Source organism: Zosterops lateralis (genome assembly GCF_965231275.1).
Source record: "Zosterops lateralis genome assembly, chromosome: 3".
NCBI lineage: Eukaryota > Metazoa > Chordata > Aves > Passeriformes > Zosteropidae > Zosterops > Zosterops lateralis.
Window position 1 is genome coordinate 69,290,584 of NC_139764.1, and position 23,633 is coordinate 69,314,216.

The following is a 23,633-nucleotide window of genomic DNA, read 5'->3' on the forward strand; positions in this document are numbered from 1 at the left end:
ATGAGCATTTGGTTAAAGTGGATGTTCAGTTTTTCTTTTAAGAAATGGAAATTGTAGCTCTTTAGTGATCCTTGGCAAATCCACAGTGTTGTAATGATATAAAAACAAGATTTGTTTTTCTAGCTCTCCGTCTTGAAATCTGGTTGTCTTGAGTGAACAAAATGAGTACAGGAGACAAACAGCTTTTTTAAAGAAACATGATTTTCAGGAAGGGGATTTGGACCTTGGCCTTAAGTAGACTTTTCTGGAAGAAACAAATGAAACTGTTAATAAAAATGGAAAACACCTGACTTTAGAAAATGGTGGTGGAGGGGATTTTGTTGAACTTCCTAAAGCTGAAGATTGTGATATCATGATAAAGAGGAGGGATGAGAAGAAAATGTTCTGTCTTTGTAAGGTCAGTCGATGGAATGGAGGGAATAGGAGGAGCAAAGCACAATGTTCGTGAGCTCTTGAGTTTGCACTGCAGTCACAGAAGTGTCACAGAGACCTGCAGTGTGAAAGTGGAACTTCAGAGTGCCTGTTCAATGTGTGGTAGTTGCTGGTTTGTTTGTGGATTAAACTTAAATGCAGTATTTTGGGACATGGTTAGAAATTTTGTGGCGGAGCTGTGATGTGAGGATTTGTTGGGGTTTTTTATTATTTTAAGTGGGCTGCTTCAGGCTTAATTCTAGAAACCTATGGCTTGTGGAACACCAGTAGGAAATATAGTTGTGCCCAGGCTCAGCAGGAATAAATACAATCATTTTTAAAATTAATATATGTTTCAGAGTGCACTACTAAATTGATGTGTTGTGCTGGAAAGAAAAAGAATTTACTCACATAAAAAACCCTGAAACTCTGTGCTCTTACTTTGGATCCTCTTACTTGGTTTCCCTGGTATTTCCAAGGGCTTTGTTGCTGAGGGATTTCTGATGACCTTGACCTTTGTGACTTAAGAAGAGTTAATATCCTGCTGACAGGTTTTAGTACACCCACAGTAATGCGCAAATTGTACCTTGCTCACCTTGTTTTATGGTGTGATGTTGCAATAAGGTGAAACTTGACCATGTTCTTTCTCAATAATCTTGATAATTTATTTCTGAAATTTAAGTGTTGTATGTTTCAATGTAAATGTGAATGATCTTAGTTTTGGGTCTGAGATCTATGCCCTGTCTTAGCATAGCAATTTAGGAAACAGGTTGTGATTTTGCAATAATGGGATTTTTTTGAATGCTCTTAAATCTGTCTCATTACTCATCCTTAAAAAGTAACCAAGGTTTCCTGTTGTGTGTTCAGACGAATGTTTTAAAGCGTGGGTATCTGAAATATTTTATTTTGCGATTTTTTTTTAAATACCTAAGTGATTGATATGTTCTGGGACTCTAATCTTTGAAACTCTGTCTGAGTAAATGCTATATATATCTCAGAAGTACTCCAACATTTAAGGACTTTTTTGTATTTGTGGAAACAACTGAAAAATATGTGCTGTAAAATTGATTAGTTGCATGTGCTGTTTCTCAAGTTTCTACTAATTTGTTTTTGAGGTTATAAGTGGTGACAATCAGATTGATTGCTCGCTGTCAGTTCTAAACAATTTTCTTAAACCTTCATTGGCTGGTGGCATTTTGTCATCAGTATTTTTGTGTCTACCCTCCCTTCCTGCCTAAAGGCTTTGCTCGCTTTTGAAGTCTTCCTGAGAACGTGAGGGATTTCTTAAAGCAGAGGGTTCTCTACCAATGCTTGTCTGCATGTAATAAGTTCTGAGCTGTGACAGGATAGGACATAATTGCCACCACACTGAAAGCCTTTAGTGGAACCAGAGTGTTGATGAGTGTTTTTAACATTTTGCCAAGCTTTGGCTCACTAGGCTGTTGCAGTGCAGTGCCTGTGCTGAGAGCCTTGAAGAAGGCAGCTGAAAGGTATCTGTGCATGTGAGACAGGACATGTGGAGAAACAGCTGTTGGGCCAGTACACGTTTCCCTGATGATCCCATCCATTTCTTCCTCTTGTTTGGATGCAGCACTGGCAGCTCCTGAGTGTAAGTGCCTGCTGTGAATCAGGACTGCAGCAGGTGTTCTTCTGGGATGATGTGTGACCCTGATACCTCCTACCAAGCTTGTGCCTGGCCAGCAGCTTTAAATCTGAGAGCTGTTGCTGACCCTCCTCTAGGGAGGGCAGAGATGGGTTACTGAGCCCTACAGTGACGGATTTGGGAGTTCTGTAATCCATGCAGTAAAGCTGAGTTTATATTTTATTAAGTTCTGTTTTATTTCTAAGATTTTGGTTTCTTGAAAGTCATTCACGTGAAGTGAACAGCCCCTGTACTAGCTTTGCCAGACTTGTTAGAAGGAGGGCGAAATGTGAGGAAAAGGTTCTATTTCGTTTAGGAAAGGCTAATGTCTAGTGGTTAATGGATCATTGGAAGCTGGGGTATCTGGATTAGATTCACAGCTGTGCTTTTGGCTCTCTGACTAGAGCAAGTCACTTAATTTTTCATACTTGCATTTACTTATCTGTGAAATGAATAATGTAGCATCTGTTTTCTGGAGATGTTGCACTTCATTCATTGCAGCCTGTATCGATCACTGTGATCTTTCAGTGGAAAATGGTGTATAAGCAATATTAAGAAAGAATATTTTAAAGAAATGCTATTACTTTAAAAATTTGCCTCTAATGGATACTCTGGAAACAAAATTGCAATCTGACTATTTCTGGATCTTTCTGTTTGTAGTCCTGTGAGTCACTGTATGGTTTTTTCAGGGCTTTAAGATTTGCTATAATGAAGTGTCTTCAGCAGCTACTCAAAACTAGCATTTCTTGGGTTTTTTCTCTTCAGGCTTTGTTGGACTAAAGCAAAACTTTTTCAATGCATGACTGTATGACCTCCTTTCCATTTGAGAAGCAAACAAATCTCCTGTCTTTTCTCTTTCCCATCTCCTTTCTAGGCTAGGATAAATCCTTCTTAGTATAGGAAAGAGTCTGTAATTGGCACAGTGATCTATTTTTCTCAAATACATAGTGTGAATAACATTTACTTGATTACTTAATCTCCCTTGAGAAGGGTATAGCTTGCTGCAGATTGTAAACAGTAAATGTTATGGCCAATGCATCACTTTTATAATATCACTAAATGAAATGGAACACTCCATCCACGTAAAATTATTATGGGATGCCATTTAGCTCCAGCCATTCTCTCATTAGCCTGCGGGAGGAATGATTATATTTTAGTTCTGTCAGAATTGTTTGTTGGTGATAAATGTTTAAGTAGACATGGTTACAGTTTTCTTGGATTATTACAGAAATAAAAAGACTGGCTAGACCAGGCTTTGTTCTGTTGCAGCCCCCTCGGTGTAGATCTCTAGACATTTTAAGGCCCAAGAATGTGATCCAGAGCACTTTAAGATGACATGCTTTTTGTTTAAAATGTCTGATAATATTTGCTTCCTGATAGTTCTGTTTCTTTATCAGCTTGAGATAGCTTAGTTCGGTGTCACATCTTGTATCTCCAGGTGTTGTGTGCATCTGCCTTCCTATGCAGGTGACCGATTTCAGATAGATGTGGGCATTTGCTCCAGCCTGTTCTTGATAGAGTTGTTATTGCCAATTTATATTTTGTCTTAACAGAATGGTAACCTTAAAATCATCCCCTTTTTTATAATTGAAGGTGCTGTGAGTGACTACGAGTAGCTTTTTAGCAACTTGTTTCAAATGTTAATTAATTTTTATTTTCTGAGCCAGAAAAAATGATAGCATCTATTTACTTGACAGTGGTTAATGAGGTACCTTTCTCTGAAAACAGCAGGCAGCTGGACACTGATGTGTGATAAGCAGAAGGTCTGGCCAAAGCTGAGCTTCTACTACTTAAGTTTTACCAAGTTGCTTAATCTATAATTAGGTTGTGGGGTCATAAAGTCCTTCTCCTGCAATTGCCAGATTAGAAGTTAAAACACATTGGCTTCCACTAAATTTTATTCTATTTTCAGCCTGCTATAACACTTTGTAAAAAATATTTTTGCAGTAGAGAGATGTGATTTTTTATAATTGTGGTCAGAATGCCTGTGAAGTTAGCTGTGATATGGCAGCAGTGTTGTTTCCTGTGTTCACTGCAGAAATCTGTTTGACTTCCTGGGAGAACTGACCACCACAGCTGGCATTCAGGACACTTCTGCAGGAAGTATTAATAGTGATTTTAGAAATGCAGAAATATCAGAAATATTTTTTTCCTGCTTGATATATTTGATACTATTTGCAAAATATACTGGTGGTTATAGGAAGTCTGGCTTTGTCCAGGAAGACTATTTCCCAAAGCATTGTGTATAGCTGATGGAAACGGGGTTTTTTTTCAGGAGAGCTCTAGCTGATTGAAGTATCAATTTAAGTTTTGGTTTGACTCACTCTATCAAGAAATACTTGTCTATCAAGGAATGCTGGCACCTCTTAGCTAAGTTAGTTTTTGTGAGTATCTCCCCTTCAGTTGTGATAGACTTGAAAAATCTTCATCATGTTACATAACTTAGAAATGTTGCTACTCCCTAGGGTTTTCTGCTACCATACTCACCATCAAGTAAACCTTTCTTAGATACCAAAACCAGTTTATTGTGTACTTTGGCTGAATGAATTCACAAAGAGCTACTGTGGTAAAGTTAACTTTGGAAGGTAAAAAGACATGAAAGAAATTAAACCATTGCAGGTTCATATATGGACTGAAATTTCCTTCTGATTACTTCCATATTATTCCTTGTTCCCATGGCCTTCAGTATGCTTGTCAGTCAGCCACCACTTAACATTGTCTTGTACAGTTAAAAGGAAGAGAGAATCCATTTTTGTAGGTCCCACTCTTCCTTTATGCCATAATCAGGTAGAATGGGAGGGATAGATATGTGCTTTTTGTTCTCCCTTACAAATGTTGTGTTTCAGTTCTCATCCTTCATTACTTTCACTGGTGCATGTTTTTTATTAGTTTTCTCCACCAACAATAAATATTACACTCATATACTTAAATGCTCATATCTGTCAGTTATTGCTGCTCTTTCAAAGAGCTGTCAGTAGATGAGAGTTGCATCAATATTTGTACACTTGGGTTCCAAGTTCACAGTTCATGTTTAAGGGATCTTTCTTTTTTTGTTGTTCTTTAAAACATTGCACTTTGTTGGGTTTGGCAGTGATAATCTCATTCTGGAAGGTAAAACATATTAGCCAGTCATGTGTGTCTGTCTGTCTGTCTATCTGTCTATCTATCTATCCACACACACACATATTTTATTAGTAAATCCTAGCTCAAGAAGTCAAGGTAGCCGTTGTCAGGTTTTCAGCTGTAGTGGTGCTGAGTTCTTGTCTTGTCAATCATTCATAGTATTTGTGTGGAAAAAATTATGTAAAGGATGTTTAATTGTACATTACAACACTTAGTTTTGCTGAATATTTTGCCACAATCAGCAAAGTAGGATTGAGTAGGAAATTTGCAGTATGAAGATGCAAAAGCTAGGCTGCAAATTAAATTCTCTTGAATAATTAGGTTTTTTGCAGGGACTCTCATTTAAATGTCTATGTTGAATCCAGGTTTCTGTGCTTATGAAGAATGTATTATTTCAGCATGTAGAGTGGTCTTCGTAAACAAAGTCTACTCAGTAGGTGGTGATTATGTTTGGGATTTTCTGATGGAATTGTTTATACTGAAAACGAATATGCTGTTGTGATATTGATAATTTCTGGTATTTTGCATAGGGAGTCTGAAGGTTTCGACAGAATTTCCAGTACAACTCGGTCTGATTAAATGAAAGACGGGGAGTTCTTAAGCTTGGGTTCTCAAGCATGTGACAAAGAAACTGAATATATAATGTCCAATATAAAATTAAGATAATTTTTAAAGTTCACATCTGTTCTTTCCTGCTTTCAAGTACAATTGATTTATAATGCATGTGAATATTGAATACCAAGTTTAATGTACTAGTGAATGACTGTTAGGTCAATGTTTGCTCAGTGCAGGAAAAGAGTACTGAATGAGTGGAAATAGTTTCAAAATAATTCCTTCTGTAACACTGAAGAGAGTTGCCAAATATGCCTTTCTATAAAATGAAAATGAGAACCAATTTCAGAGAGTAATCAAAATTAATATTTGGGTTACAGGAAGTGGTTTTCACTCAGTGAATCTTCTATTTGGCAGTGCTAAGTTAACCTCTTTACCTTACAGGAATAATGGAAAAAGTACTTTAGCCAGGGCTTTTTCTCTCTCTGAGGTCTGTGTTTCTAGCTTACAAATAGTGTTCTTCCCTGCTGTGCTGCCTTTTGTTGGTGCAGCCTCCAAGATGACTTCTCTCCTTGCTCTGGAGGTCCTGGCAGTGGCAGGAGGTATCATTAACCATGACCATGTTCAGAGCTCCTCCAAAAAACATGGGTTACACTGTATCCTCTGCAGCACTTTGTAAATCTATTGAAGAAAATACAAGTTCAGGGAGGACAAATGTAAGCTCAGGAGGTAGATGTTTCCATACTAACAATATTGCTTTGTCTTAGGTGTGGCAGACCACTGTCTTAAATTATTAATATCTTTCCTTTACCCCACATCTGAGGGTCTTAGTTTCCCTCAGGGTAGGCAGACTGTCTGCAGTGCTTGCCCTAAAGGAACTCCTGCTAGAGACAAACCTGACAGACTAAAGGAACACTGTGAATTTAAAAATCGGATCTATTAGAAAAAAATAAGTTTAAAATCTATAGCAGCTGCTTTGCTGTCCTTGAATTGTCCCTGCCAGTTGTCTGACATTGACAATCACTTTAGCTTGATTTTTTTTATCTGTTGCTGTATGAAAGAATTTCATTTAAGGAAAGAAAAACTGATCATATAGGAAAACTGTTGAGACTCATTATATATATGAGCTTTTATCAAACACATGCTGTGAACTACCTAGATTTTACTTATAATGATAGATAAGGTTTAGAAATTTGCCTCAATACTTCATTTTACTGAGAAACTCTAGGACCTTTTCAGCCTGCTGGTGGTTCTTTAGGTGTGCCATAGTCATCTTTTCTTCAATCCTCAGCTATTCCTAAAGAAACATCAGAAGCTCCAGCTTTTGCATTCATCTATCTCATTTCTTTCCCACATAAATTACAAGTGGTGGTTGTTCTCATTTCCTTTCTTCAAAATAGCACTAGTTGGTTCTATCCTATGGCAGCTCTTCCATTTTGGGGAAAAACAAAGAAAGTCGTAAAGGTAATCCTCTGTTTCTTAATAAAATGAAAGTTTATGCTTTGTTACATCTAGTTTGTTTTGTTCCCCAACTTTTTCCCTCCTATAGAAAGAAGTCATACACCTTGACACTACTGATTCAGGTTTATTTTCCTAGTGAAAAATATGAGCAGGCAAACCCATTAGTCTTTATCTCCATTTTGTTTCAAAAAGTACTGCCTTTAAAAGTAGATTTCTTCAAGGGCAAGTGGAAATTAGTTTTAATAATTTGTTGGTTAAATGATCCTATAAGCGTGAATTGATTGACTTGATAGCTGCCACTAAACATGTACAATTAATTAGTTTCATAGAATCTGAGCTCTTTAAAGAAAAAAAATCATTCCCCCTAACAGTTCCCATTATTTCTTTTCTAGATCTTCACACTCATGGTGCAAAGTTAATTGTATGACCACTGTTTTTTTCATTAACTGCCTGTTCAGCACAGCACTCTGCATGAAATAATCATAATCAAAGGGTCGATACATCCATATGTTGTCATTGCTCCTGGAAATAGCTTACCTATTGCACCTTAAAAAAATAGGAAGAAAGATTCTGTGTTTCAGTCATAAAGTAGGACTGGGTTTGTAGCAGGCTGTGCTTGTGTAGACTCATCCTGCAAGTGCATAGGCCAGATTAAGGCAATTGGAGGGTAAATGGTCCATGCCAACACTCTTTGTGGCTGGTTGGCATATGAATGATTAGCCAGTAGTAGAAGCACCATAATTAGCTGATTTGTAAGACTGCTTTTAATCAGACTTAACAGAAAGTTCAACTTGTTAAGAGCTAAATTAAAATTGTTAGGCCAAATACACAAGCAAATCCACAAGTGGAAAAATTGCCTCCTTTGCACACTTGAAAAATGACTGTGCTAGCATTCATTTGTTAGTGGGTGGGTTTTTTTCCAAAAGATCCATTGTTTTCCTGTTAAATTAGTGTTGATGTTGAACTTGGAGATTGAATATGGCAGAGCCACTGTGTTTTTCTATTATGGAAATTCATATATTTTCATAAGCTAAAAACTGAAGGTTCCTTTGATATATCAGTGCATCTTGTGTTTATGCTAGTTATAAAAGGGTAAAGTTTTTACCCCAGTGACCTTCCAGTCTCTGATTCCCAAATGCTTTCCATTTAATGTGGTTTGTGAAGAAGAAGGTATGCTATATGCATATTTTAATAGGATTTTGGTGATGTTAATGCTACGTTATGAAGTTCATATTTGGTTTTCTTTTAGAAGTTGGCTTCTGAATATGATCTGTCTGGTATGACTGTATTTCAGTAATTAAAAATTAATCTACAGGAAAAAGCAAGTCTTCCCCAAACCTGTGTTGCCTCATGGAAGTGAAGCTGAAGCATTAAGTGGGCCAATTTATCATCTATTCTTCATCCCGGCTGTTAAAACCAGAAATACCAGGGAGGATTTGTATTCCATGTTTTATTGTCCACTGGAAGAACTTGTGACTTTCTGATTATCTGTAAGTTTAGATAGTATGGGAGTCATTGACAGGCTCTGAAAGAAATCAGATGTCATTGCTCCGTAGGAGTAATAATGTGAAAAGACCATTTTCAGAAATAAGGCTCAGAAAACTTGAGAAGGCTGGAAGTATGGAGATCTTTAGAGTGATTGTGGGGGCAATTCCAATTCTCATTTGTTCAAGGAATGGAAGGCATTAAAGGAGTTTCTACTATTAGAATTTACAGTATATTTTATATGTCTTTTGTCCATGATATAACTTCATAAAACTGAAACAAGTAGTCTTGCCAGTTGGAAAGTAGGAAATGAATCCATATAATGACTATAACGTGTCGTAGCAACCAAGTTTTAAAATAGTCAGATTCCAAAATAATGTTATAAAAATTACATCAGAGGAAAAAAAAAAGTACTGTGTGTTGTGTTATAGCAACAGAAACATGGCCTTATTTGTTTGTTTGTGAATCACTTGGGATCACATTTCTGCCGGTGGATTTTTGTGGGGGAGCAGGGCTGGAGTTTATGTCCTACACCGTGTTTGTTTGAGGAGATGCATGAGGTTATGCTTTTTTTTGTCATCCTCATTCCTGTGACAGTTTGAGAGGGCTGAAGTTAATTTTTCCTTGTTTGAATTTATTTTCAAATAAAGCACCAAGCGAAAATTCACCTTCTTGATTTCTTTTCTACTTCTAAGACTTTAAGACTTCCCCTGAATCTCTCCGAGTCTTTTACCAGGGCTTGTCAGGGAATGATAAAATTTTAGTAGCCGAAAATCACGAATGAAGCTTCAAGAGGTTGGTTTTCTTTTTCTAATTAATACAAACATAGTATTGTTGGTTTATGCCATCCTGCAGCACAATGTTCCAAGGCTTCCCAGAGCAACAGTGAGATTCACAGTGGGAGAATGTGTATCCCTCATCCCTCCACTTCCTTGCATGTGCATGGTGATCCAAGCCTGGAGGAGCTGCTCCTTGGGGTTGAGCCAGGCTTATTCTCTTAAGGAGGCAGCTCACAATCACAGTGTTTGTCCATAACTCTGAATGCAGGTGGTCGGCAGCACAGTTCTGTGTCACATTCAAAGCATGGATGCAGAAATGGGATGGGCTGTCTTGCTCTGCCTGCACAGATGTTCTGCAGTTAGCTCCTTTGGATGTGTTTTCACTGGAAGGTTTTGGTTTCTAATTTTCACAGGTCTTATCCTCAGTCCCCAGTGTTGTTTCATATATGCCATCTTTCTAATAGTTAATTTCAAAAAACACTTTTTCAGGTAGCTACTAAGATGTAAACTTGTATTGCAACTAGGAGTTGAGGTGTCTTCATGACAATAATTGTTCCCTTCCCTTTCCTTCTTCTGTTATAATTGTTAGGTGATTTACTTCCTAGAAATATCTAGTCTGGATTAATATATTGTCCTTGGGTGGTACTAGTGCTTCAGATTATCTGGGTGTGCATGTAGGTATTAAATATTGAAAGCTGTTTTCATGTTCTCATGTGATGGAGCTCTGGGTAAACAAGTCTTAGTGAGCAGTTTGGGAAGCATGTTCACGCTGGTTTGCCTTAGGAAATCTGCCATTTAAGCCTTTGTCCTGATTTTCACTGGCTATGGTAACAGGAGTGATAGACAAGGAACCGTAACAGTGAGCGTTACTGACAAGAACCATTGTCCTGACATTGTGAAGAAAATCTGTTTAAGCTCATGAATAACTGAAATGCTTACCAACTACTGTCATTAATCCTCATGAAACAATTTTCAATCTTACTTTTTTTCAAAGACATTCAAAAGCAAAAGTCTCTGTTGTATAGTGTCTTTGCTCTCGAGATTTGTTCCCTGTGTGTTCAATCTGGAGACAAACAGGTACAAGCACTTCTTATAAATGTAAGCATTAGGGAAACAAGAAAGTATGTTGAAGAAATTTGAAGACAAATTAATAGTTTAAATCTACATAGAATTAATGTTGCCATGTTATGGAGTGTACTGTAAATGTGAAACTTGTGAAGGTGTTGCTGATATCTGGGAGGGTGTAATTATATGGTTTAAAAAAACCCAACCAACCAAAAAAACCCTTCCACTTCAGGGGGTGATGTGCAAGTTATAATTTCAAATGTGTATTGTTAGAGAAAAGAGATACTCAGACCTGATAAATGTTTAGTCTTATCCTTATTATGAGTAATTCGGAGATGGTTTTTACTCTTCCATATCAAGAATGGAAACCTCTTTCCTCATTTGTGTGTTAAATAAACATTTCAGAGCTATCTAGCTCTAGACAGAGTTAAAGAAAGAGTGAACTAGCTCTCTTTTAGCTTTAAAGTCCCCTTTTATTATTTTTATGAACTCACAAAACATTGACTATTCGTTTATTTTTGCTACTGAGACACAAAAGGCAGAAGCCTGCAGGCTTGTTATGGCGTGGGTAGACTATTGTGTTTCCATACCTGATGTAATTCTATTTAAAAATTGAATTTTGCATTAAATTACCTCAAAAACATTATCATTTGTTGATGTGAAGAATTTGAAATTCTTCTCCTGTGAATGATGAATTATTTTTTCACAAGAGATCTAAATTATTTTAATTAATTACTTTAGGCTTTAAATCTTTAAATTTTAAATTAAGTTACAGGTGAGTTAAGCTGTTCCTTGAGGAGCTTTTACGATGTTAGCAGTGGAGAGGGATAATATTTGCTGCATAATTCTCTAATAGGCTCTGTTGAACAAGTCTGCTATTTTGCTCTTAATTTCTGGTTTGTGTCCAGCATTTTGAGGATCAGCTTGGACAGTTAGAAGATATCACCAGAAACATATTTTCCTGACTGCTGTGGAAGAGAAAGATTAGGACCCATTGAAATACATTGCTTTCTGAAGTTGTTGAGGACCACAGAAATTTAATGTAAAGCCAAACAAGGCACTGATAACTGAATGTATGAAATTTTGTAGAAAATGTACAAAATACAGAGCCAGGTTTATCAGTGTTAGTTTCATATCCTGATCTCAGTACGTGTTCCTTTGCTTAAACTATTTCTCATGTATGTATATAACTAGATACAATTACAAGAAGGTAACCTAATCCTTGGCTTGTGGGCTGCAGGGATTGAACCAATGCTTATTTTCCTCTTCTCGTGTATGATTACTTGTTGAAGATGTGATACATTTAGGTCATATTTGGCATGTGTTTAAACTGAGCCCGGGACTGATTTATGAAAAAGGGGGAATAACAAACCTAAATTGTGTTTTCCCATGTGTGACTATTGTAGCCAAGCTGCAATTTATTTTGTAGTGTCTTAAGTTACAGTAAAAGATATATTCACAAAATAAAGTAGGGTAAAGAGTTCAGCCATTAAACCTCTTTTTTTTTTTTTTTTTTTTTTTTTTTTTTAAGCTAGCTTTCATCGTTGTGCCTTTAATTGTGTTAATTACATGAAAGAATTTTTTTGGAGGCTAGTTGAAGAACAAGAGGGAGGAGAAATTGCCTCTAGCAAAGACTTTTTTGTGAGAACATTCTTACAGTATCTTATGGGAGAGATATCACTAGAAGAGTCTCTTTTAAAATCCCCATCTTTGTACTTTTTTTAATATACAAGTTTTTTTAGTTTCCTAATAATCTTCCAGAATACCAGATTTCAATGCCCGCAGCCAGTGGGAGAGAGCAAAATTATCCTGTAATTTAAATTGTATCATATATTTTCATTTTTTGTATTTTTCTAAAGTGGGATGTTCAGTTAGATGAGTTCAGTTGTTGAACTTGGTGTGCTCTCCCAGCATTCCATGGTTGAAGTGCTGGCTGCCCACATGAGAGGCCCAGGCTGGGTTCTTCATTCTGTCTGTGTGGCTGTTGGCAAGTCTTTTTCCTGGGCAAATGGTGGCAACCTGATGTGCACAGCACCACATAGGAGTGGACTCAGAACATGGCAGGAGCATAATGCCCCACATACCTTGAGGTCACAACACGTGTCCACCTTCTGCTTCCCAGTCCATGTGTTGTGGAACTCCCCCTGGGGAGCCAAAAGATGTCAGTGTCCTAGCCTGGAGCCTCTGCTTAGCAGGGTGCAAGAGCTGAAATATTAACTGAAAGCTCATGAAAAACTTAAAATTGCGTGTGGTTGGAACTCAACCATGGTGTTGTACAACTGGTGAACTTCAGTTTTGTTGTGATGTTTTGGTGATTTGTTTTTTACATTTTTACTATCTGTTATTGTGAATTCCTCTGTTCAAATACTACTGACAGTTAACTTGGAAAATGCTTTTTTTTTTTTTTTTCACTACAAATGATGTAAGATTGCTTTGGCTGTTACAAACTCAGTATTACTAGGTTACTAATATAAACGCAGTTTGGGATGTAAATTAGTGGAAACATTATTTACGGAGATGTTCAAAGTCATAACGCTAAGTAAATTGGAACTTTTTATTGGCATCCTATGATATCAGAAGGAGAAGAAAAAAGTATTTGTTTATTTCATATGTAAAGAAAGTTGCATCCAATCTGATTTTTTTTTTTTTTTTTTTTTTTTTGCTTCATGCACAAGTGATCCTAACACATTTTCAGACTGAGGCAGAAGGTAATCTCCAGGTAACTATATTCTATGCTATTTTAAGGATGCATGCCCCACTGATGGTTTTTAAAGCACAAAATAATGATGGCATACCATGCAGAGGTCTTGCTTGCCTGAGGCAAATAGTCTGAATGCACTAGATGCAGACTTCTGTTTGCTGATGAAAGTGTTGAAAAGGTGCTTGGTTTTATTTTTGTTTGGTTGGGGTTTTTTGTGTTAGTTTTTTTTAAGTGACAGTTATGTATTTTGCTATTAATGATATTGCATTCAATTAACACCTGAAATATATTACACAGAATAACAAAAAAAGCATACGGTCTCCTGGGAAGGAAGTTTGATGCTCAATTTTGGCAAAAATTGACTCAGTTGATTGCTTGATAATGGCAAAAAGAAAATCAGGCAGTTTGGATGAAATGTGCCACGCCAGGGGCAAGGTAGGTTTTCAAGCAAAGGAGAATCTTCCTGACAGATTTCCTTGCGAGTGGGGAGTTGGAGTGTTACCACTAAATTATTAGAGAAACAGTTAATGAGGGAGGAAGGAGTCAAGGAGGCTAAGAAACCCACAGATTTCAGAAGGAAAAGGAAGAGGTGTATGTTACAGAAGTCAGATTGAAGAGGAGTCAGGGTGGAGTGTGTGCACACTGAGGACTCATCACAGTGAGCTTGTTAAAGATGCATGAAACAATTCCAGTTTGCATCCAGAGCGTTCCAGTGGTTCCAAGAGGTTTTTGGCTTTATAGTGCTGTTGAAAGCTAAGAACCGTACATGCTCTTTTCATAACTTTAAATTGAAAACAACAGAAAGGTGTAGTTCAGTGCACAAGCAGCTCCCCTTATGGACAGCAGTTCATGAACTTAATTTGTCTTGCAGTGCATGTCTGAATTGTGCATATACAGTCTGACAGCCTTTCTTCAGCATCAGCATGTACCTGTCAAGTAAAGCTGCAAATACTTAGTGTTTTTCATACTAATCTTCAGAGAACATATGATACATAAAGAAATGCAATGTAACTTTTTAATTCAAAAGGAATATGAGTAATATGCTAGAAGAACGATATGGAAGAAGAACCTTTTAATTAAAAATACAGAAGTCCTGGTAGTGCCTGAACATGCAAATGACCAAGCATTAGCATGTTGCATATACACTTCTTTGCAGGAATTGGAAGTGCTTTCCTAGTTGGTTGGGACTTAAAAGTATTTAAGGTATTGGCTTTCTATTTTGTAGTGAAGTGATTTCAATTTTAGACTCATGATTTGCTGAGGGATTTAATACTTCATCTGAAATCTTGTATTGGTTCTTGTAACAATTATTTCACTTAAAAATTTTCGCAAAGCTTTTCCTTCAGCAAAGGAAGTTCTTGGTTATAGTGGGTTCTGATAAGTTTTATTCCTTTTTATATTTGCCTTAGTTATTACATTCTTGCTTATCAGTCTTCTGGTTCAAAAGAACTCTGTGGAAAAGGAGAAATGGGAGAGAGCAAGAAAAACACAAATAAATGTGATTCTTGTGAACAACAAATGAAAGCTGTACGGAAATGGAGGATTATTATGGAAAATGTTGTTTGTGTCAGGCCATTGTGTCTATCACTGTGTCAGTGACCCATATAAACACTAGAGTTCAGAAATAAACCAATTTTTTTTTCTTTTCTCAGTTTAGTATCAAGACCATTTGTACTGTATAGGATTAATACATAGGATGTAGTTGTTATAATTTCTGTATTATTGTTTTTTGAGTTTTAATTGCCTCTTTTGGGAAGAAAAAAAATTAAGGCAGAATAAAAAAAAAATTGCATCTACAAGAACATGATACTTTTGTGAGCTTGTTTTCTAATGATTCAGGAGGAACTTGTAGATAAACAGTTTTATTAACTGAAATTCTTTCTGGAAATACTGCATAGAAAACATGCAAGAGATCTTTTTGTTTTGGTTGGCTCTTAAGTGATGCAGTAGGATAGTTTTAACAAGAGGCTTAAGGCTCATTGTGTTGAGTGCAAGAAGCCGAGTTGGCCAGAGGTCTTGGGTTGTGGTTTCACAAGCAGCTGAGTTGGTCTGCTGGCCCTTTGCTGGAAGGGAGAGGTGATGCTCTTTTCTTCCCTGCTCTTGCCTGTCTCTCCTGTGCTTTGGCTATGTGTGATGTTGGTCTGACCTTTCTGTGAACTACTGTAACTCCCTAATCCAGAAGGAAAAAAACCCAGGTGTTTTCTTCATTTTGGGTGTGTTTTCTGTTTGATCTAATTCACTGATGGAGGTGGTTTATTGTGCACTCTCTGTGCATATTTAGGTTCCTTAGTGAGGCTGCCTTGTTCTGGAGAAGTGGCTACTTTCCTTTGTGTTGGTGGTTTGTAAGGACGCCCTTTTCCCGGCGTTTGAAGTAGCAGCTGAGCTTCTAAACTCTGCAGCACCACCCGAGGTTCCTCCAACTCTCTGCTAGTTTCTCTTCTAGCCAAAATGAAAAAAGCTTATACAGTTCTCTGTTTCTTTCCTTAATTCCAAAATATGGGTGAATGGCCTTACATACTGTAGTTGTCCTTTGCTGTTACTACACATTGGTTTCGTTTATGAATGTAGTTCTGCAACAGCCAATGAAGAGAACTTCTAAATAGTGAACTCAGGTTTCTGTCTAAATTTTCTCTGTTTACCCCCTCACTCGGTGATTGGACAGTAAGGGAGCTCAACTCTTGGCATCTGCCAGGAGCAATCCTTCTCTATTTCATTATCATTTCGTGTTAATGTAGAGATAGATCAGTAGGAAAGTAGTGTTTGTCTTTCACAGGCTGTGTAGCCTTGTGAGGTGAACAGGTGCCAAGTATGCCTTGAATATTTTAGTAACTGTTTTTGTCTTGGCCATAAAAAGACAAGATTACAGCTCTGTTTTGTTTTTAAGGATAACAGGGGTCATGGTCAGTCACCTCTATATTTTTTCTGAAATTTAATTTGCCTTAGGACCTGAACACATTTCAATGCTCTTTTTTAAATATCTTGTCTGAAGAATCTCAGATAAGCTGAGATGAGAATGGCTACCCTCCCAGACAGGCTAAGTGGGATGCTTAAAATTTTCCAGCTGTTTGTCAGATACTTAACTTTCTGCTCTGAAACTGCTGTACCATCTGTCTAGCTAAAAAAGGTGCACTGAGCAAGAAAAAACATATCTTTCCAATTCATATGAGTCTGCTGCATCCTGTGAGATAATCAAGCCACAGATGATTATGGGAACTGTGAATTTTAAATTTTATAGGAATAGCTTCATAGAAAGCATGAAAGATGAAATTTGAATTAATTCATCTTCTGGGTATCTCAAAGGAGCAACAGTGCACTATCCTAAGTTTAAAGTCTGCTATGTGAGTTTTTTTGTTATTCAGTCTTATGTATAAATAATAGGCTTTGTTTCCTCTGTTAAATATTCCATTTTACTTAAATTACTAATGTTATCCATTCATTATTTTATACTGTCTATTACAGATAGAATATCTGTATTATTCTGTATCTGCCTAATATTTGGTGAATAAAGGGGTTTTTTTTGAAATTTCTGAAGAGATCTTAAAGGTGCAGCAGGAGGACAGGGTAATTTTTATCTATTTGAAGGTAATCAAGGTGCTTAAAAGAGTTTAATGGTACAATTCAATGAACAAGAAATGAATACAGAGTAAAAGACCTCCGACAAAAAAAAAATGAAATAAATTTTTTAGTCCCCAGTGCCATCTGCAGGATTACTACTGGAACAGGCAGGAAGACCAGAGGAACGGAAATTTGAGTGACAGTTTGCAGTGTTTAGTAAGAAAAGAAGAAAGTGTTACCTCCAACAAAACCTGAAGAAATACAATTTCTTTGTCATGCTGAGTTACATAACAATGTATGTGTCAATTCGTTTTCAGCTTGTGAGCAGCATTAGGTTTGGTGGGAATACGTCGTGTCATGAGGTTTCTCCACACATTTTGTTTTCTGCTTCTGCAGTAGCCAGTGGCTTAACCAGGCTTTCTTTCTTTGCACTTCTTGGAAGTGTTTCTTGGAAGAAGCATCAGCCATGTAAGAACACACATCCATTAGGAAGCGTTTTTGGGATGACTGGCTCTTTGGCTGTGCTTGCTTTTCGAAAGCTGTCTCTTCAGAGAGGCGTGATGGATCCTAAATATTTTTCTATTATTCCCTCCATCGGCATTTGTGTAAAGGTGCACAACAGAAATAATGATGTAAATCTGCAGCTCTCCTGCTTGGTTTCGGGTACTAGAAAGGAATTCTTTCCTCTATAGACCAGTAGGCAGGCTGACTGTAGATGTGTGTGTGTTGGCAGTAGGCAAATGATGTATACATGAAAGGATAAGATAAATAACAACCAAGAAGAATCAAAATTGAGGTTTCGGGAAAGAGGGAGTGTAAAATGAAACCAAATGTGAGTAAGATGGAGGTGATAATGGTGATGGTATCTGGAAAATTGTTAAGCCCTACAAAGTTGCCGTGTGCTTTGCATGTGGCTTTGTCAGGAGCGTCCCCATCTGCTCTACAAGAGCTTAGCATTCACAAAGAGTCTCTTCTCTTGCCTATCGCTGACAGAAAACTCTCCCTTGTCAGAGGCTGACCTGACCTCAATTACTTATCTATTCATCACTTTTCTCCTGACTATTGTAATGTGATACTCCTGGGCACAAAGCCTGCAGTTCCTCTGGAGCGCCAGCTGGTTTAGGGTCTCGTTGTGTGTCATGCCGGCAGCACTGGCTGCCACAAGTTGAATCTAATCTTTCTATGTTGACTTTCTGCAAAACACCAAGCTAAGGTGTCTGTTCTTAATCTGCCGTGTGCCTGAACCTGTGGGGTTCAGCATGTGTTAAAGGGCTGGAGGAAGCTGCAGAGGGAAAGCTGTGGCTGCTTGCTGTGCTTTCTTGCACACTGGAGCCCTTTGGAGTGAAAGTCATACATAGCAGAACTTTCTCCAGGACTGGTCTCACCAAAGAGGCAGGTCCCTTTGGGCCTAAAGACTTTTCTGGTAGGTATCTGTTGTACGTGGAAAACGAGTCATGTAGATGTTTGGAGTATTATGGACTTGGAACAAAAACTTCAGCCTGTGTGTTTACATGTCTGTCAGGAGTTACATTTTTACTATGTAAATGTCTGTATCAGAGCTCATTGCTGTGGGCAGTTCCTAATGAGCACAGGGAAATGAATGCTTCAGAGAGAACCATGGCATCCTGTGCTATGTAAGTTCAGTGGTTGCCTTTTGAGGAGCTATGCAGGAGGGAAATGGAGGATCCATGTTTCAGGTTTTAGGTGTTTCAGGTCTACAGGCATCACTACTGAATCTTAAGTTCAGTAGTCACTTTATTTGTATGAGTGGATCATTTTGGATCAGTGTAGGGAAGTGGATGTGGGAGGGAAATACCAGAAGTCCATCGAAGACAGTTGCTATAGAAGTTGAGATCAGACATAAGTCAGGCATACACGGTTGGTCTAGAGAACTTGAATTTGAGGGATTCTCTTGATCTTTACCTTAAAAAAAGAGAATACTTTTTTTTCCCCCAGATATATGCACCACCACAGAAGGGATACCAAGACCTGCACAACAGAAGCTGGGTTAGTAAAGTGGTTTCAGCACTGAAAGAGTATCTTTACTCATGAGGCTATTCTGATGATGAAAGTCAGAAAGGTAGCAAGACCAGGGAGAGGGAAAGGCCTTACTTTGTAGGAATTTCTTTCTGAAGTAAGCTTTTGCTTGTTTAGAAGAAAGAAAAAAAACTGTAGTACAACTACATGTGCATGTTATTGAAAAACTATGCTTCTCTGGCCTGATTAACCTAGTATTATGTTTCATAATTCTAAGAATTTTGCAATTCTGCCGCAGTTCTTTTGCTTGGACCAAACTAAAAATGAAGTTCTGAAGTGAATTATTGGTCCTAACAGCCACCAGAGGAAAGTAAACAAATAGAAATCTTAGCTGTATTGTACGTGCAGTCTTTGTACATAATGCATATTGAAGTAGTATGCTCCTGGCTTTGAGTTCTCCAAGGAATGCTATGCATTTTTATTTTGCCCATTTTTATTTAATATAGAATACAACATGATAAAATGTGAAAGTGAATTTCTGACATAGATCAAGCATTATCACAAAGCAAGAATGTGTAGAAATGGTGCTGATGCTAAATGGACTAATTACAGGAATGTTGCCATTGGGTTCTTTATCATTCTTCACATTTGAAAAGCAGAGACCAGGAATGATGTTTCCACATGGAAGCACCAGTCCATTTCTTGTGATTGTGTATTTTAATCTGCAGGATAATGCTGACTCTCATTGTCACTTGTGTCCTGTTTGTTTTGATGACATCTTTATAGTTTAGACTATTATTGGTTTTTTAAAGAGCATACAGGGATTAAGAACAGTCTCAAACAGTAGGTTGTTGTATGTGACATCTGTGCTGCTTCATTATAGAAATAAAAGTCCTTTCAAATATTTTAAAAGTCTGAAAGAAATCAGTACTTATTTGTTGTTAATAGATCTAAGTAGAAATCATAAATGGTTTCAGATCAGTAAAGCAGTTTGGGCATAGCAGAAGTTGTTGCACTGTTTAAGGATATGCGTACTATTCTTTACTGTTCTTTAGCTTTATGTGTGTATATAAGCTCTCTCTCAATTAATTTCCAAGGGCTTGTGGAGAAGAGATTAATTCCATTAGGCAAGTTCTTGTAATGAAAACAGATGTACTTCTGGCTCAAGTTCTCCTCTAATTTGAATTATTTTCTTTGAAAAGAATTTGCCTATGAATGTGTGCAGACTGAAAAGTGAGGTTAGTATGAAGGTAAAAGCAGATGCCAAAGTTGATCCTTGATTAGAAGAGTTTTCCTCTCAGTCTTAAGTGACGTAATTTAGTCCTTCACAATGACAAGGTGGGGAAGGTTTTCAGTGCAGCCTGCAAGAGTGCAGCAGCGAGTTAGTGTTCATAGTGGGAATGGTGTAGTCAAGTCCTCACGTGTTGGTGCTGAATGTCTGTCACATTCTGTCAGTTATTAAAGGATGAACCTACTGGGCAAACTGTGAGAATTTCAGAGGGTTGCTCTAGACATTATTAGGACCAGTAATTAGTTTTGTAAGTGAGCTATACATATATAGTCGCTACTTGTTCTGTGCTGTGCTTGGATTGCAATGAGTGAAGTGATATTTTAAAAAGCCAAGCAGTAGGGTCCTTTTGTAGCAACTTAGTCAACATTTTGATACTTTTCTTCCAAAGCAAGAGCATAGAGGGAGATAAAAGATTTTTCTCTTCAACTCTGGTAAGATAATTTGACAAAAAAGAATTATTCTTCCTTTCATAGCTGTGAAAGAGACTACCTGGATTGAGTTCAGGGTTTTGGTTTCATCTCCTAGCTTCTTTGTGTCTTTATTCTGCTCTTTGTCTTTTCCTGTAAAAGAAAGAATTAACTAGGTGAAGTGCCTTTTTTATTATCTTTTCTCATATATATATATATATATATATATATATATATTTAATTGTTATTCTAACTCTGTTCATGTCTGCAGGAATCCTGCTAGTAGTGAATGTCCTAAAACTGAGTTTGTTTTTCTAGTGTATGGCCACTCTCTTGACACACAGCTTTCACTCAGCCAAAGAGAGAAGCACCAGCTGATAAAAGAGGAAGATTGCTCTGTGAGCAGGAGTCAAGCAAGCCCTGGAGCCAGAGAGACAGGGGGCTTTCCTTGTGTAGATTCCTAGTTAAAATGTAAATTGAGCCACTCTCATTTCCTCTTACTTTCTCTAGAACCCTCTAAGAGGTCCTGTATAGGGAACCGTGACCTGATGGGATGATGTTTTGATGCATTTTTGTAAAAAGAGGTATCTCTTTTGGACACAAAGAAACAAAGAACTAACTCCCTTAAGACACTTTTTACACTTCACTCCCCGCCCCCCCCCCCCCCCCCCCCATTCTTTCTTCTTTTTTTTCTCCAGCACATTCTGCTGTTCAACAGTTGCATATTGTTCAAAAGGTTTCTGCAACAGCTTTCCAAAAGGAAAAAATGAAGAGCTCTGACCAGGAGCAGAGGAGATTTTTCCTGGTTGTGGACTATTGAGCTTATTGAGGTCTTTGGACCTCCAAAGACGCGTGTGGATTCATATAGAATAAAATATTTATAAAATGGACATTTAAATCTGGCAGAGTTGAAGGATGCTTTAATGGAAAAAGTCTGTTCTCTTTAAGTAAGTGGAACTTTCCAAATTGTCATGAAATTAATTTCAGTGTTCATTTGGGTGCAGATTGTAGGAGTATCTCACTTGAAATGATAATCTACAGTTACAAAAACAGTGTCATTTTTCTACCAATTCAACAACAAAGTAAATTTAAATCCTACATGAGAAGAGGTGGGCAGATGTTAAATGGTCTCCCAGTGGTGCTTACAGTGAAAATTCTGTTTATTCCTTCCATGGTTTTAGCATGTTTTATAGCTGCACAATAGTGCTGTTGGTGTGGTTGTTGTTGTTGTTTTTTTTGTTTTTGTTTTTATTTTTGTTTTGTTTTGTTTTGTTTTTGTTTTGTTTTGTGGTTTGGTTTGGGTTTTTTTGGTTTTTTGTTTGGGGTTTTTTTAAGGACCAGGAAAGCAAAACTGTGTGCTAAATTTTCAGGTTCTGGCCATTGTATGGCCAGTGGTAGTGTACTGTAACTGTATTTTATCTCAACACATGGGATTGAGTCTTAAAACCAGAATTGTTTATAAAGGGCATGCAGTGAGGTGACTGCTCATAAGATGAGCTGTGAACACTGAATAATGTGCATTCACGTAGCCCAAAGCAAATGCAAAATAATGCAATGTAGCTTGACCTTTTCTCATTGCAGGTTAACCTGAGTATAATTAGCCGAGGTTTGCCTCAGGCTAAAAGTGGACGGGAATCACAGCTTGGCTGAGTAATAACTTTTTAATTCTTTGTAACTTGCTTTTGTGGTTACATCCTGTGTTATTAGTGGGGAAGCAAGGAACTGGGGGTAGAACAAAGGATTACAAACCAAAAGTGCTTGTGGCAGCAGTGGTAGTCACCTGCTAGAAATCTGAAGTTCAGCACTAAGCATCTGCTCGGTGTTGTGCAGAGGCTTCAGTAATTTACAGTCCAAACAGTTCTAGGAACAATCCCCAAACTAAAAACAGATAAGTAACTTTGTATCAGTAGCACTGGGAGCTTTTTTGCCTTTTCCCCTTTTTGATAATGTGGGAAAATGATGCCGAATTTTAAATGTGCAGGGTCAAAACTTTATACTAGTGCCTAAAGTGAAGTTCTCAAGTTTTGTTTGCCTTTGTGGTATTGGGTGAACTACATCTTAAATATCACATCTATTTCTTTAAACTCGTGTAATTTTTATTGGGCATTATGAAAGTTAGTTCAATTCATAAGTCTGTTTCCTTCACTGACTCCAAATAAGGTCACTGAACTGGGGATTCAGTACTCAAGGCTTAACGTTTAGAACAAAGAAATATCCAGTTTTGAGACACTTGTTTTTTCTGTGCTCTGTAAATTCATAGATTTGCTAATTTCCTCGGAAAGTATTCTAGATAGGCTTAAGAAGTAAACTGTCAGTTTGTATGCTGAGGTAGTTGTTGTGGCAATGCGCTTCTGGAACTTTCCTTTTCAAAATGTGAGTAGCAGCTTTTTTTCTTTTTTTCTTTTTTTTTATGGTATGTGCTTTCCTTACTGTGTGTTCTGCAGTGAGAGGTCATTGCAGCTTGAGATACCAGTTGAAAAATTTGTAGCTTATACTGTCAAGTCACATCCGGAAGTTCATGCAAATTTTTGAAGTTCATTTTTTCACCAGTGTAGCTGAAAAGCAGGAATTTCACTACCTTGTTTCAAATAATGTGTAACATAATGAGACTAAGAATTATACTGCTACATTCTAAATTTGCAAAATGACATGTAGCTAGCATGAAAATTAGTTTCACAAGTTATTAGAAAATTCCTTGTGTGAAGCTTTAAACCCCACACTTGCAAATAACTCAGTTTAGCTAGTGGGGGTATGTGCCAGGTAGTCTCAGTGTGTTTATGCCTTTGATTGTGTTTCAAAATCTCCAACACTTCAGTCTAGTTTTTGTAGCTAGGAATAAATACACCAAGTAAATTGCTTTCAAATGGGAATGGATTTATGCCATAGTTTTTCATGCAGACATGACAAAGTAAAAAGTGAGGTAAGAAAGTCTTCACTGGTAACTGGACTTCAAAACTATGTTAGCAAGTTAGCCACGAATTATTTGAAAATTCTTTGTATCTCTGGACATATGAGATATTTCATAATGTGTTATGGATGATTTAATGATACACTTTTATGTGTGCAGCATCCCTGGGGAATTATTGAAAGATTCAGGAAAGCATTCTAGCTTTACTGTGAAGAAACAGTCGTTTTTGGTTGTTGGGTTGTTTTTTTAGTCTTGGGGCTTTTTTGTTGTGGGTTG

At 37.3% G+C, this 23,633-nt stretch overlaps 1 protein-coding gene across 1 annotated transcript in view; it reads left to right on the plus strand.

Moving 5' to 3' along the window:
• Positions 1 to 23,633, plus strand: part of PDSS2 (decaprenyl diphosphate synthase subunit 2) — a gene marked incomplete at its 5' end in the record, with an annotated part of 113,405 nt that overhangs the window by 1,019 nt on the left and 88,753 nt on the right. The window lies entirely within an intron of this gene.